Source organism: Hemitrygon akajei, chromosome 8 (assembly GCF_048418815.1).
Source record: "Hemitrygon akajei chromosome 8, sHemAka1.3, whole genome shotgun sequence".
In the NCBI taxonomy this organism is placed as follows: domain Eukaryota; kingdom Metazoa; phylum Chordata; class Chondrichthyes; order Myliobatiformes; family Dasyatidae; genus Hemitrygon; species Hemitrygon akajei.
The window spans coordinates 23,884,680-23,898,182 of record NC_133131.1 but is presented as its reverse complement, the minus strand read 5'-3'; the positions used below and the strand labels follow the sequence as shown (position 1 = coordinate 23,898,182).

General features: G+C 40.1%; 1 long non-coding RNA gene across 2 annotated transcripts in view; it reads left to right on the top strand.

Moving 5' to 3' along the window:
- LOC140731405 (uncharacterized) overlaps nt 1-13,503 on the top strand; it is a 274,286-nt gene that overhangs the window by 112,358 nt on the left and 148,425 nt on the right. The window contains exon 4 of one of the 2 annotated variants that reach the window (XR_012099805.1): nt 2,588-2,831. The exons of the other annotated variant lie outside the window; for it this stretch is intronic. This is a non-coding gene — a long non-coding RNA (uncharacterized lncRNA). Of the gene's footprint in view, nt 1-2,587; nt 2,832-13,503 lie in introns of those variants that run through there. 2 annotated transcript variants of the gene reach the window in all.

Sequence of the window (13,503 nt, the reverse complement as noted above, 5' to 3'; positions counted from 1 at the left end):
AGCTTTAAGCTGATCTGTTCCTGTTTATGTAAATCGAACATAGGATTTTTCTAAATGAATTTCTAGTGTTCCAATGTAATTTATACAGGGTCCTCTTAACCGTCTACCCAGATAAATATATAACAAATTGAAGGAAATCAGTTACACACTCCACAGCAGTCTACTGAATCAGAATAGGATGGCTTATTATTTTATAGACAAATCACTTGGATCTGAGATATGTCAGGTCAAAGCTGTTGGCCTCTTTCCTTGATTCTGCCTCCACAGTTAGACAAAGAGAACTGATGGAAAGTAAGGCTCATAATTCCTCGAGATCCATGTCACCTGCCACCTGCCTGTTCCAGGCAGCCTCTTGGGAGACTGCAAGGAGGCTCGGCTAAGCAGACAGCGAGGGGAATGTTAAACCGGGTTGCCTCTGGACTTCGAAAAAAAGGCTTCCGATCCCCAGGTGTGACACATTGGATCGGATACAATGAGATGCGCGGTCATGCTCTCCCTGAGATGCTGGGTTAAAGATTTGCTCAGGGCAGTCAACAGCATGCACCAAGAATCTGCCTAAAGAATGCATCTGTTGTGGCTTGGACCAAGTGCTGGTGCTCAGCCTGAAGGCAGCGCCTAGGCTGCACCTCACCGGGGTTTTTCAGAGCTCTGGCTGTTACAACTGTCATCAAGGTCTGGAGATGTGTTGCCATATGCTGCCTCTTATTCACTGACCCACCACTTTCAGTCCCTTCCCTGTTAACCCTTCCCGGTTAACAGTATCGTTTAGTATAGCTTTGAACTCTTCTTTATCTGTAATAGTACATTTACGGTGGCTGCAGTTTTCACAAGAAAATTCTTTTAGTCAGCGCTGGGGCAAATGCTGAAGCTTACCTTTGACTCCATTGTAAACTTCTTGCACCAATTTTGCTCGCTAGCTGTGTATACCTAATTACGTTGACTTTGATGTAACCAAACATGGAGAGGTGAATAAAACCAACAGCTATAATACATCTGTGTTTAGCTCCAGTAACTAAACTCTGACCTGGCCCTTCGGAATCATGCACGCTACTTCATTTGTGAAAAGCAGCTCACCCTGAGATATATCTTGACACAGGTTACAGCACATGAGTGTGTACTTCTGAAAATTATGTTGTGTGTCTCGTACAAAAAAAATTATGATTGCTGGGCTCAGAATACAAAATATCACACCCCCTCCCACTCTCTGTGAGTACTGTGACATAAATGTTGAGTTACTGAACTAGTATGTAGATTACTGATTCAGAGATACATGTTTTGAATCCCTTCATGGCAAATGGGGAATTTAGATTTATTAAGTAAATCTGGAATAAAATGCTTGTATTATTAGTGGGATTGCAAAGTGGCTGGATTATCTCAAAAACCCATATTCTTGGTTAATGTCCTTCAGGGAATGTCCTTTAGAGAAGGTAATCTGTCATCCTTACCCAATCTGACCAATACGTGAATCCAAACATGTAGCATGGTAATGCATATCTCCCAGTAAACCTCTCTGTTCAAGACAACATAAGATATATAGTAAATCCAGGCCTTGCCAGCAACGTCTATGTCCTTTGACAAAATAAGTAAATACGTTACCACGCAAAACTCTAAGGCACCTTAGTTTTTTTTATATGGTTTCAGACGATGTGGCCTCCACAGAGCCCTGATTTCAATATCATCGAGGCTGTCTGGGCAGACAGAAGCAAGCGAGACAGCTAGAATCTGCAGAACTGTGGCAAGTTCTCTGAGATGCTGGGAGCACCCAACCAGCTGACTTCCTTACAAAACAGCACCTAATAGAATTGATGTGGTTTTAAGGGCAAAGAGTGGTCGCACCAAATATAGATTTGATTTAGATTTTTTACTGTTTAGTAATTTTTTTTTGATATTTAGAAACTTTTCAATTCTTTATTTTTATTTTTGAAAGCATCTTCACCTTATACAGAATTTTTTACATGCGCCTAAGACTGGTACTGTAGTCTAGCGCAGTACTGTAAATAGTAATTAAATGTATAAAGTCTAATCAAGAAGACAGAAGTGTGAACAAGTTTGGAGGAAAAGGGATTTTCTGAGTGTAGGGCATTCTGCTTAGGGATTAATTCTGGCTAGTGCAGTACACTCTGATATGTGACCTCTCCTTAAATAACATTGGGCCTGCAGGATAAAAGGTTCTAAGGATCATCAACTACATTATTCAGATTTGGCTTTTATTACTCATTTTCTTCCATTGATCGCTACATTTCTGCTGCCTCATATCTCCCCCAACAAGAGGGAGTTGTCTTACTGCCAACCTATCATCAGGCCTCTATTCTACTTTTTCATATTAAGGATTCTATGTGCTAATCATAGAGTATTTTGAATGGTCCGAACAGTAATATTGCTCCTTTCAGTAAGTGATAAACTGAAATGCATGAACAAAGACAGCAAAAGCAAAATACTGTGGACGCCATAAGCCTGAAATAAAGACAAAAGGGTGCAGCAATCACTCATTCAATCAGGCTCTGTCCTCAGAGAGTGAGACAAGTTATTTTGCAGGTTGCAGAGAATTTATTGACCTGAAACATTAACTGAGTTTCGCTCTTTACAGATACTTCCAGTACATTCTACTAATGAGACAAAGAAGTGACAAATCCTTGGCCCACGCGAAGGTAACGGGGCAGGTCACTAAGCTCACCGAATGCCGCAGGCTGGGGAAGTGCAACCCATCAGAATTATGGAAGGATCCACTATGTTAATCAAAGCTTGTAGAGCAGGAGATAAATGGCGAAAGATTAAACAAAGGGGGGAGGGGATCAGTAAATGTAGTATTGACATAACAGCATGTGTGGTAAACTATGTATACCTGTCTGGACACGCCCCTCTGCTGACTGCTCCTGTGGCTCCTCCCACAGACCCTGCTGACTGCTCCTGTGGCTCCTCCCACAGACCCCCTGCTGACTGCTCCTGTGGCTCCTCCCACAGACCCCTGTATAAAGGCGACTGGGGCACTGCTCCTCCCTCAGTCTCCAAGGTGTCGTGGTCCCTTTTGCTGCTAATAAAAGCCTATCGTTCACCCCCCGTTTCCGAGAGTTATTGATGGTGCATCAGCGTGTAGGTGCAGTCAAACTGGGCAGCAATAAATGAATCAGGACTTTACAGCACAGAATGCTTTCAAGATGCATTGGAAATCCAACTGCTGGCTTGAAAAAGACACGATGAAGAAAATAGGTTGTACTAATAGCAACACACACAAAACACAGGAGGAACTGATGAAGGATCTCGGCCTGAAACGTCTTTTCCATAGACGCCTTCTGGCCTGCGGAGTCTCTCCAGCATTTTCAGCGTGTTGCCTGGATTTCCAGCATCTTCAGATTTTCTTTTGTTTGAGGTTGTATAATAGCTTTCCGTTCAATGTCATGTTGAAGGACAGTCATATAAAATCAGTTTTGTTGTAAATCAAAGTATATTAAAGCTGGGTGATCATAACCTCTGTGAGTTGATTCAAGCAGAGGCTATTGTAGTTGGACTAACAATAATTTTGATGCAACCGTATGTATCCATGGGAAATCCATTACATCCTATAAACAATAATAATGATCCTGTTTATCATTATTTAAACAGCCATTCAATAAATTAGTGAAGGAAGCTAAATGTATGAAAAGAAAACCACGCATTTGCACAATAGCCTTCATACTTTCTTGGTGGAACCTTTGAAGTTCTTCGTAAGCAACAGCAAAACCGTGGCAACCAATGTGCACGCAACAATGTTAAACGATAATCTTTAATGGTGCTATTGATTGTAGGATAAAAGATGACCGGGTTATAAGGGTAATCTCACCCACGGATTGAACTACTGGCATGGGACAGCAGGCTCTACAACAGGCAGTTAAAATTGTACAGCACATCACCAGCACCGCCAAGCCTGCCATCAAAGACGTAAGTACAGAAAAGTGGCAAAAAAAGAGGCCAGCAGAATCATGAAGGATCACACCCTCCTTGCTTATGGACTGTTGGTCCCATGCCTATCAAGAAAGAGACTAGATAGATAGATAGATAGATAGATACTTTATTCATCCCCATGGGGAAATTCAACATTTTTTTCCAATGTCTACACAACACCCACACCAGGACTCCCCCAAGCAATCAGCTCCACCGCTTAACCCACCCCACCAACACTACACACCATCTAATGTTACTTTATGTGCGGTCAGTCTATGTACTATGTACAGTTATTGTACATTGCTTTTATATTCATTGTAACGTTACTCTAGTGTATTCTTCATGCTCATTGAGTTTTATTTATGCTGCATCGGACTTGGAGTAACAATCGTTTTCCTCTTCTTTACACTTGTGTACTGAAGAATGACAACAAACAATCTTGAATCTTGAACCTTGACTATTTCTACCTGAGGGGGAAGTTGGCTTAATGTCACAAGGGACAGGAACTCTCTTTCTGCTCTGTGCAGTAAGTCTGGTTATTGGAGCTCAAGCCTCTGGAGTGAGGATTGAACCATACCCCTCTTATTATGGGGCATTTTGAAATGCTTACTTTCAAAAGCAATTGTGATTCATTTCGGCATAAAACGGGTCGCAACGTCCTGAGGATGTGAAAAGCCAAAAATAATCAACATTGCCTCTGTGTTGCCTCATATTTTTCATCATTTTGCCATCAGCGGAATAGTGTTGTTTTGCATATTGATCTTGAACCATACCTGTGCTACTTCAAGGCAAGCTGACTTACATGGGTTTAATAATATTGAGTGTGTGCCCCTTTAAGAATTATGCCACGTGACCAATTGTTCTCTGGGTGTATATTACAAACACTGCAAATGATAGAACACACTAGGGAGACTGTCAGTCTGCTTTTGGGGAGAAACTATTTCTAACCGGATCCTCTGTAAGAAATGCTGATTGCGAAGTATAAGTTTTCCCATTAGTAAAATACTCTTCTTTGTTGGATTAAGCTATCCTCCAGTATATTGGTGTCTTCCTTTGCTTCCTCTCTCTTTGCCACCTTCTCCATAAGCTTGTGTTTAGTGTCCAGTTGGTTCAAAGAGTTTGTTCTTTTACACGCAATATACCTGACTGAAGTGTGCAAGTTAGAATGAGAAATTACCTCACAACCCCATAGTGAGATCATAATTACTTGAAGCATAAGGCTGGTAGCAATGTATATTTTCAAAGTCCATTTCATGGGAATAATTGTGGCCATTAGTAAGCGTGGCAGGAGAGTGAAATAATGGGCTTGCATCCAATTCACATCTCGACACTGCAGAACTTAATCTGCTTCAGTGTTGCAAATTGGACTAAAATGCAGCTATATCCTTCTAAAAGCTTAACAAGCTAGACCAATGTCGGCCACCACGAGGTTTGTTTTCCTGCTGGAGGTTCTAATTAGCACAGGTGGATTAGTACAGACTAGCTGGTCTATTAGGGTTTGAGCACAGCGCACACTCCTCATTTCACCAGCAGTCTACAGCCTCTGTCTCTTCTCTCTTTCTTACATACATCTATTTTCTCATTGCTTTTATTTCTCCCATTTGACGCTGAGGGGCAACTTGGTTTGACTCAGCCGGTTTTCCAATGTATTGCTGCAGATCAGTAAGTAATAATTCTGCTGTGGTACTTCCATAAAGATTTATATTAATTGGTGGAAGTTAATATGCACTCCAACAATTGGCTTGGCCCTTGTGATATCCTGAAGGTGACTTTCAGAGATTTAAAGAGATGTTGTGAGTCTATTTTGCAACTCCCTCTAGTGGTCAGTTGACAACACAAAATAAAATGGCTTCACACAGGGAAAGAATTTGTAAAAACAGTTATTGTGCATATAGTTTACTTCAGGCTTGTGCATGCTGACCATTGTCAGTGCAATAACCTTGATCTCAAAGGATCTGCTTTTCCTTATTTAATCTTTAAGGTGTTACTTAAAACCTCCTTAAACTCTGTAAGGAGTACTCTATATAGTACTCTATATAGGAGTAGAGTTAGACTGTGGGCTGTGTAGGTGGGAAGGGTTTGATTGACTGTGGAGGGTGCTTATATAGGTCAGAACAACATCATAGGCCTGAGCGCCCATACTGTGCAGTACTGCCCTATGGTCTAATTGTCTCAGATAAAGTGAACTATAACTGAACCAAACTGAGGCATCGTGCGAATGAGTCCATTGACCTTGTGAGAAAGTCAGCAATGTGTTATTGAATATTAAGAGTAACACACACACAAAATGCCAGAGGAATTCGGCAGGTCAGGCAGCTTCGATGGAGAGGAATAAAGAGTCGATGTTTTGGGCTGAGACGCTACATCAGGACTGAAGGCCAGATCCCTGAGCAAATCTGTTCAAGGATCTGGGGAGAGATCTGGAATTATCTAAGGATTTGACTAAAATGAGGGGGAAAAAAGAGTGCAACCAGAAATGAGGGTAATGCTGGAGCGATAACTCATGTGATGAGATTAAGTAAGAAGACAATGCAGTTTCGAAGTGTTGTGATCACATGGATTAGGAGGACAAAGAGATGGTCTACAGATGGTTTAGCATTCCCGCACTGGCTACTTCAATGCAAATCAGTTGGCAGGGGGTCCTCAAACATGCCTTTATGTTTCAATTGATGTTCTATTTATACCTGCAAAAGGATTATAACCCGTTTCTGTTCTGGGCACAGGTATTTACTTTTAGCACTGTGGCAGGCACTTTGGAGTCCTGTGGGGATACCCGCTGCCTCAGAAACCAGCAGCTGCTGCACCGAATTGCTTAGCCAACACTTCGGACTGCACTCTAAACCTCCAGTACGGTTTTGTTCGCTTGCCTGGCTCCCAGAATGGGACTTCAACTGTGCCGTGTTCTGACTCCAAGGTTGCAGTGCAACTAACTGAACCAAGGTGACTTGTGATCACAATAACTGGCAGATTTACTCACGTAGCTGGCCTCAAAATCATGGCTGCACACTCTCATACTGAAGAGGCACAGATGTGATGAATGTTGCGTTCCAAAAACTTCTGGACTTGTTCATGTATGCACATTTTATTCAAATCGGTGAAAGGGCGAAAGACTATTAGAATAACATATTGAATAGAGAAGGAAAAATAATGAGTACCAACCCTTTATCAACATGAATACTTACTGATTATATTCTCTATGGTTACAGTTAAATAACTTGATTTTCAAGGAATATATCAATTCATGCTCTAGAAGGTAAGGGTCATTAAAATGCAGATATAAAAAATGTTCTTTAACATGCTCTTATTATTCTGTTTTGGAGGGTCTGGAGATGGCTTGTAAAGGAGGGTTGTCCTGAGGTTTAATGATTTAATGGGGACAACTGGGGAGCAAAAAACGGTTACTGCACCCTAAGGAATGGTGAATCCTCATACATATTACTTTAGGCTAATGGTCTATGACTGTTCACTCAGTGACTTAGGAGGGAGTCACGGTACATAGACTCTATAATACCAAATGGTCTGATTAAATGCATATTCAATAATGCTAAGTTTCACAAATCTTTACCACCAACCGGACCAATTTGATGTTTCAAAATGTTATCACTCATTAAATTATTTTACTGTATTTAATTTTTGTAATTACACTTTCTGCATCTCTATTTCTATATTTTAGAAGGTATGTTTATTGAAATTTGACAGATCTTTGATCATAACAGAGGGAGTTGATGCCTATTCTCATTTTGATTTACTCTCATTCTTTATACACTTCGCTTTATTCTTATTGTTTGGCATGTGGTTTCGAACCATTCAGACATTTTTCCCCTCCTTGCTGCTTGCATTATCTTTGTAGCTCTCCTTGTCACATTTTCCTTTATTACACTGCGTTCTGTGCTCCCCTCTTTCTAATTCACTGGGGAGAGTGGGATTAAATTGGCACATTGTAATACAGCAAATAGTTTTTGTATAGAGAAGGTGCATTACCAGTGTAATGCACACCACAATCATATACAATCAATAGCTATATCTGGATTTTTTTGCGGTGATGACTCACAGTTACCTAATCCTTCTTGCCCTGGTTTTGCCATCTTCCCTACTGCATACCTGGTGCAATATTAAAACATCCTTCCTCCTCACTTGGCATGATTCCTTGTCAGTGTGAGAACAGAAATTATTAACCTTCTTTTATATTGCATCTCAGGCAGCCATTTGAATTTAAACAAGCAAGATAACAGGCAATCTTGATTGCTTTGATAAATGCCTTCCTTGTTATCAATGCTTCTAATGAAATTGAAGGTAAATGTGATCTACATGTTCCAGCTCTGAGTTACTTCGTGGCTGCCATGTTTCTTTGGCTGACTCTGTTCAGATACCAGTTTCAGGAATCCTCCATTGACCTCATCGGTCCAGACTTCTGGTGCTGTCTGTGTGGAGTCTGCTCGTTCTCCCTGTGATTGCGTGCTTTGTCTGATTCTAAAAGGTGTCAGACTGTAAAATGAGCAGTAGAGTCTGGGAGGACTTGTGGGGATGTGGGGAGAGACTAACAAAGGTATTGGTGCAAAGTCAGTGTAAATGAGAATCTGACATCACAGAATCAGTGATGAATTGTATGACTCTGATTCCAAGGAAAATTTGAAAAACAATACTTGATCATCACCCTCCTGGTTCTGGTGAAGTCCTGCCTCCTCTCTGAGGGGCAGATACCACAGCCTTTTTGTGGCAGTGTGGCAAATTACAAAACATTAACCATGTTGTGCATGATACATGGACGCATTTCTCTCAGTTCCACTGGATAATTGGAAGCCAGCCTTTGCTAGAGTTAGTTAACAAAGAATAAATTTCACCTCAGCACCTGCTTCAGTCCACTACTACAGTAAAAATGGACTGTACCCTTTGTGGATTGTGCAGGTGGTATTAGACATAGGAACAAAACTAGGCTATTTGGCTCCACCATTTGATCATGACTGAGTTATTATTTCCTCTCAACCCCATTCTCCTATTTTCCCCCATAACCTTTGACAACCATACTAATCAAGAACTTATCAAACTCTGCTTTAAGTACACCCAATAACTTGGCCTCTACAGCCATCTGTAGCAGTGAATTCCACAGATTCACCACTCTATGGCTAAAAATCTCTGTTCTAAAGGTGTTCCCTTTTATTTTGAGGCTGTGCCCTCAGGTCCTAGAATCTCCGACTATTCGCAACGTCTTCTCCATGTCAATTTTATATCAGCTTTTCAATATTCGGTGGATTTCAATGAGATCCTCCCTCGTCCTTCTGAACTGCAGTGAGTACAGGCCCAGAGGTTTCAAGGTATCCTCACATATAAGGCACACTTGATACTTCTCATACATTCCTTATATGTTAATCCTTTTATCCCAGGATTATTCTTGTGAACCTGTGGAACCAAGACTGCTCACAATATTCCAAGCATATCAATGCCTTACAATGCCTCAGCATTACATCTTTGCCTTTACATTTTAGTCATCTTGAAATAAATGCTAACATTGCATTTGCTTTCCTTATTACCAAATCAACCTGAAAATTAACCTTCAGGGAATTCAGCACTAGGACTCCCAAGTCCCTTTGCATCTCAGGTTTCTGAATTCTCTCCTCTTTTCGAAAATGATCTGCACCTTTATTTCTTCTACTGAAGTGCATGACCATACACTTCCCTACACTTCTGCCACTTCTTTAGCCATTCTCCCAATCAGCCCAAGACCTTCTGCAGTCTCTGTTTCCTCAATGCTACATGTCCCTCCAACTACCTTTGTAACCTCTGCAAACGTAGTCACAAAGCCATCAGTTCTGTCTTCCAAATCATTAACATATGCGAAAAGTAGCGAAGCCAACACCGAGCCCCGTGGAACACCAACTAGTCACCGGCAGCCAACCTGGAACAGGGTTTAGGAAATCTCACCTATATTGAATGAAGGATATTGTATCACAGATCAGAGATCAGCACATCATGGACCATTTTGCTTTGAACATTGATGAAACTTAAATCCCTCTATTTTATCTCCCTCTTGATGTACTTTGAGTACTGATTAGGGGACTCATCATTTTTGTTTTATTAGCAAATGAATGGATGAAAAAATTTATATCTTTGAATCAAATCAACAGAATACTGTGAAAAGGAACTGGTAAAGTACGTGACATTACAGGGAAAATCTGGCAAAATAAATTTTGTCAGGAGATTTCCACGTAGTGCCATAGGGTATGATCATAAACGTGTTAGCAATTTTACAACACAGAGATTATGGGGAAACCCTCCCGCTTAATGTCATAAATATAGAAATTACTCTTTTTTTGTTTAATTTGAAGAATGTGATTTTGTTCCTGTAATAAATACTTAAAAGTTATTTTCTGAAATATGGTATGTTTAGATGTTGCACAGTGCTTTAGAGGAAGATCTCAAAGAGCTTTGAATAATTATATTATCTGATTAAATATAAAGTGTTGTATGGTTTGCCATGGAAAATGCTTTAATGGTGCTGCAGTGTTTCACAGAGATTTATACCCATCGGCATATTAGAAAATTGATATTTCTTGTTCATATGACCATTGATGCTAGATTATACAGCTATCTTCATTTGGAATTAAATGCAAATAAATAGCATCACTGATAATGACACTGATAATGTATCATATCATTGGATGTTTAAGCAGCACAGAATTCCATAACCAGCCTCTGTCACTATTTTTATTGCAATTTGTGGCAAATGCCATTTGTGTCACATTAAAAATGTTAACAGTATAGAATGTCATTTCAAAAATCATGGACTTTTCTCCAGAAAATTAATTTTGCTTATTCCTTCTCTTTGCTCCTATCTTCAGGCCAATATTATGTCTTCCATTCTACAAGAGTAATATTTAATGAATAGGACTATTAATAATGTCAAGGTCTAAGGGGGTCTTTTGGGTAACAGACAGGCGTATACAGAGAAGATCATGTGACACAGTTAATGTTCCATGAAAATATCAGGCAGTGTGGAGTAATTATGGAGCACAGCAAAGTAGGAAACACATTGAACTTTGAGTTTTAACCAGAGCTCTCATAGAGAGAGGTTGATTGCAGAATACGCTAAACTGGTAAATTTTCATATTTTTGCATTTTTTCCTGATATGTGCAAGAAAAGTTGGAAATAAAGCAGAGGAGAATTCAAATTGCATTGTTCGAAAGCTGGTTCAATTATCCCTGCTTGACAAATTTTTACTGAATAAAAAAGACAAGGCAAAAGGATTTCACAAAAAAAACACATGGTAACCTCTAACTGTGGCTGAGCTTTGTAACCCAGGCAGCATAGTCTCAGCATAAACAGAGAAGGAGGTATTTCTTTACTCAAAGAAGTGTGGCAACTTTGAAATTTTCTCCCCCAGAGTCCTGTGCGCACTCAGTCGTTGAGTATATTCAAAGCTGAAATCGATGGACTTTCGGCACACAGGGAATCAGGGGATGTTGAGAAGGAGTGTTGAAGTGGACATGAGATGGGAGGGTCAGCCGTGATCTTATTAAACAACAAAATATTTTCCTGTGGTAATACAGCCTATTCCTGCTTCTAATGTTCTTCCGTCCCAACTTGTTCTTTTTTTTCTCCCCTCCTGAAAAGAAAAGGATGCTTTAGAATTGGAGAAGGACAAAATAATAACCCTTTTCATCCTTTTCCTGCAAGTACACCTTATCAAGTTTGTGGCTGACACTGGCTCTTTAGGTTTCACAAGCAGCCGAAAGTGATTTCTATGAGAAAATATGGCTTTCCTCTACAGCATGCCACAGTGAATGAAGCTATAAAATTATGTGCAGCTTTATGACTGCCATTCAGGGATGCTTGTATATTGATGGTTCACAGGCCATATCCTTCTTTACCCCCTTGAAAAGCTGACGATGTGCCTGTGTAACTATTTTTCATGCATTTAATATATTAATTATCCAGTAAATGCTCCCTAGGCTATACTTTGGATTGCGAAGACTGACAGCTTTTCAATGAGGATCCAAAGGCAGCCATCAGGCACAGTGTATTATGTCGTAAAGGTCAGGGTGGGGTTAATGTAACTTTTTATTTGCTGATTTTTCATAGGTGGGAGCATGGTTAGTGGAAGAGAAGTACAAAAGAGAACACAGATACCACTGAGGCATATTTTTTGTTCAATGTCAGATCACTCAATCCTCCGGAAAGGAGACGATTTCTGCAAAGGATCTCCCAAGTCAAAGGGAATTATTTCTCTCTCTCTCTGCTATTTTTTATGTTTCAAAGCCTTTATCCACACAATCTTAAAGACAGAAATCTAGCACACTGTTAAAGATTTGCTTTATCTGTTTCCCTTTTCTGTAGATTAGCATTAGATAGCAAACAACGGTGTGTATAAAATATAAACCCCGGGTGAAATATTTTCTTGTTTTTTTATTTATGTCGTGGCTTTTTTGGCAAAAGATAATGGCCAACACAGACAGCAGTGTGGTTGTTATATATCAACCTTTGTTCTATGAAAATGCCTTGGGGAGAAGGTCTGAAATTAGAGGTATATAATTTTTTTTAATGCTGCAGGGGTATAGAGGGAACTGATAAAGATGCTCATCTGCACACAACATCAGCACACTGTGGCAATCAATATTGTGCCAGGCCTCAGCTGCATGGAATAACTTGGTCCACAAGTTTTGACCTCATAAAACGTATTAGAAATGCAGACATGATTAACTGCAGCCAGATTTATGTGAAATTAGTATCTGTTTAAGCACTTGTATTCAAAAAACCTTTGATCATAAAAGCTCTCGTGCACAGTGAACACTACGTTTTAATAAGGCGAAGAGGAAAATTACAAAGGTATGAACAAAATATTTCTGGTAATTCTTTTAAAATGATCTCTGAAATAATTAAGTCACCCGACAAATGCTGGTTCTTTCGAACCTTCCCCGATAGCACTCCCCTCCCCACCACCACCAAAGCCACTACCAATACTGTCTAATGGTACTAAGTAGCACAATATTGGTGACTCAGGGAGTCGCTGTCAGAAATGTGACAGAAAATGGATATTTAGAAGTGTAAGGTTGTATTTTGAGACTTCAAACTGCAAACTGTTTGTTCATACCTAACATCACATCCTCCTCTTCCTCCCCACCCTATTCCATTCCCCTTTCCTTCCCACTCACCCCCTTCCACCATTCTAACCTTCTCCCCAGTGGATCTTCTTTCTTGAATCCTGAATGGAATATGCTGAAACACAAGACCCTGAGCAGGGTTGAACCTTTCATTCATGCACCTGACTGGGATTCCACCATCTACTAGTAGAATGATAGGATGTAAACATCAATGTTAGATCACATAAGTAAGGGACAAGATGACTACCAGATGTTTCTAAAGTTCTTAAACTCACTCACATCCACAGAATGATTATTTTTCAGTGTAGTTACTATTGCTACATGAATAGAAATTATAGCCAGTTTACACAAAGAATAGTTAAACAAACAGCAATAGATATAGGTGATTGAAAGGGAAATAGTCGTCCAGTCATTCGGAAATATCCAGGCTCAAAGGTCCCCAACTAAAGCTCCTGTTTACTTGCTCCCTTAATTCTCCTCCCCATTCCC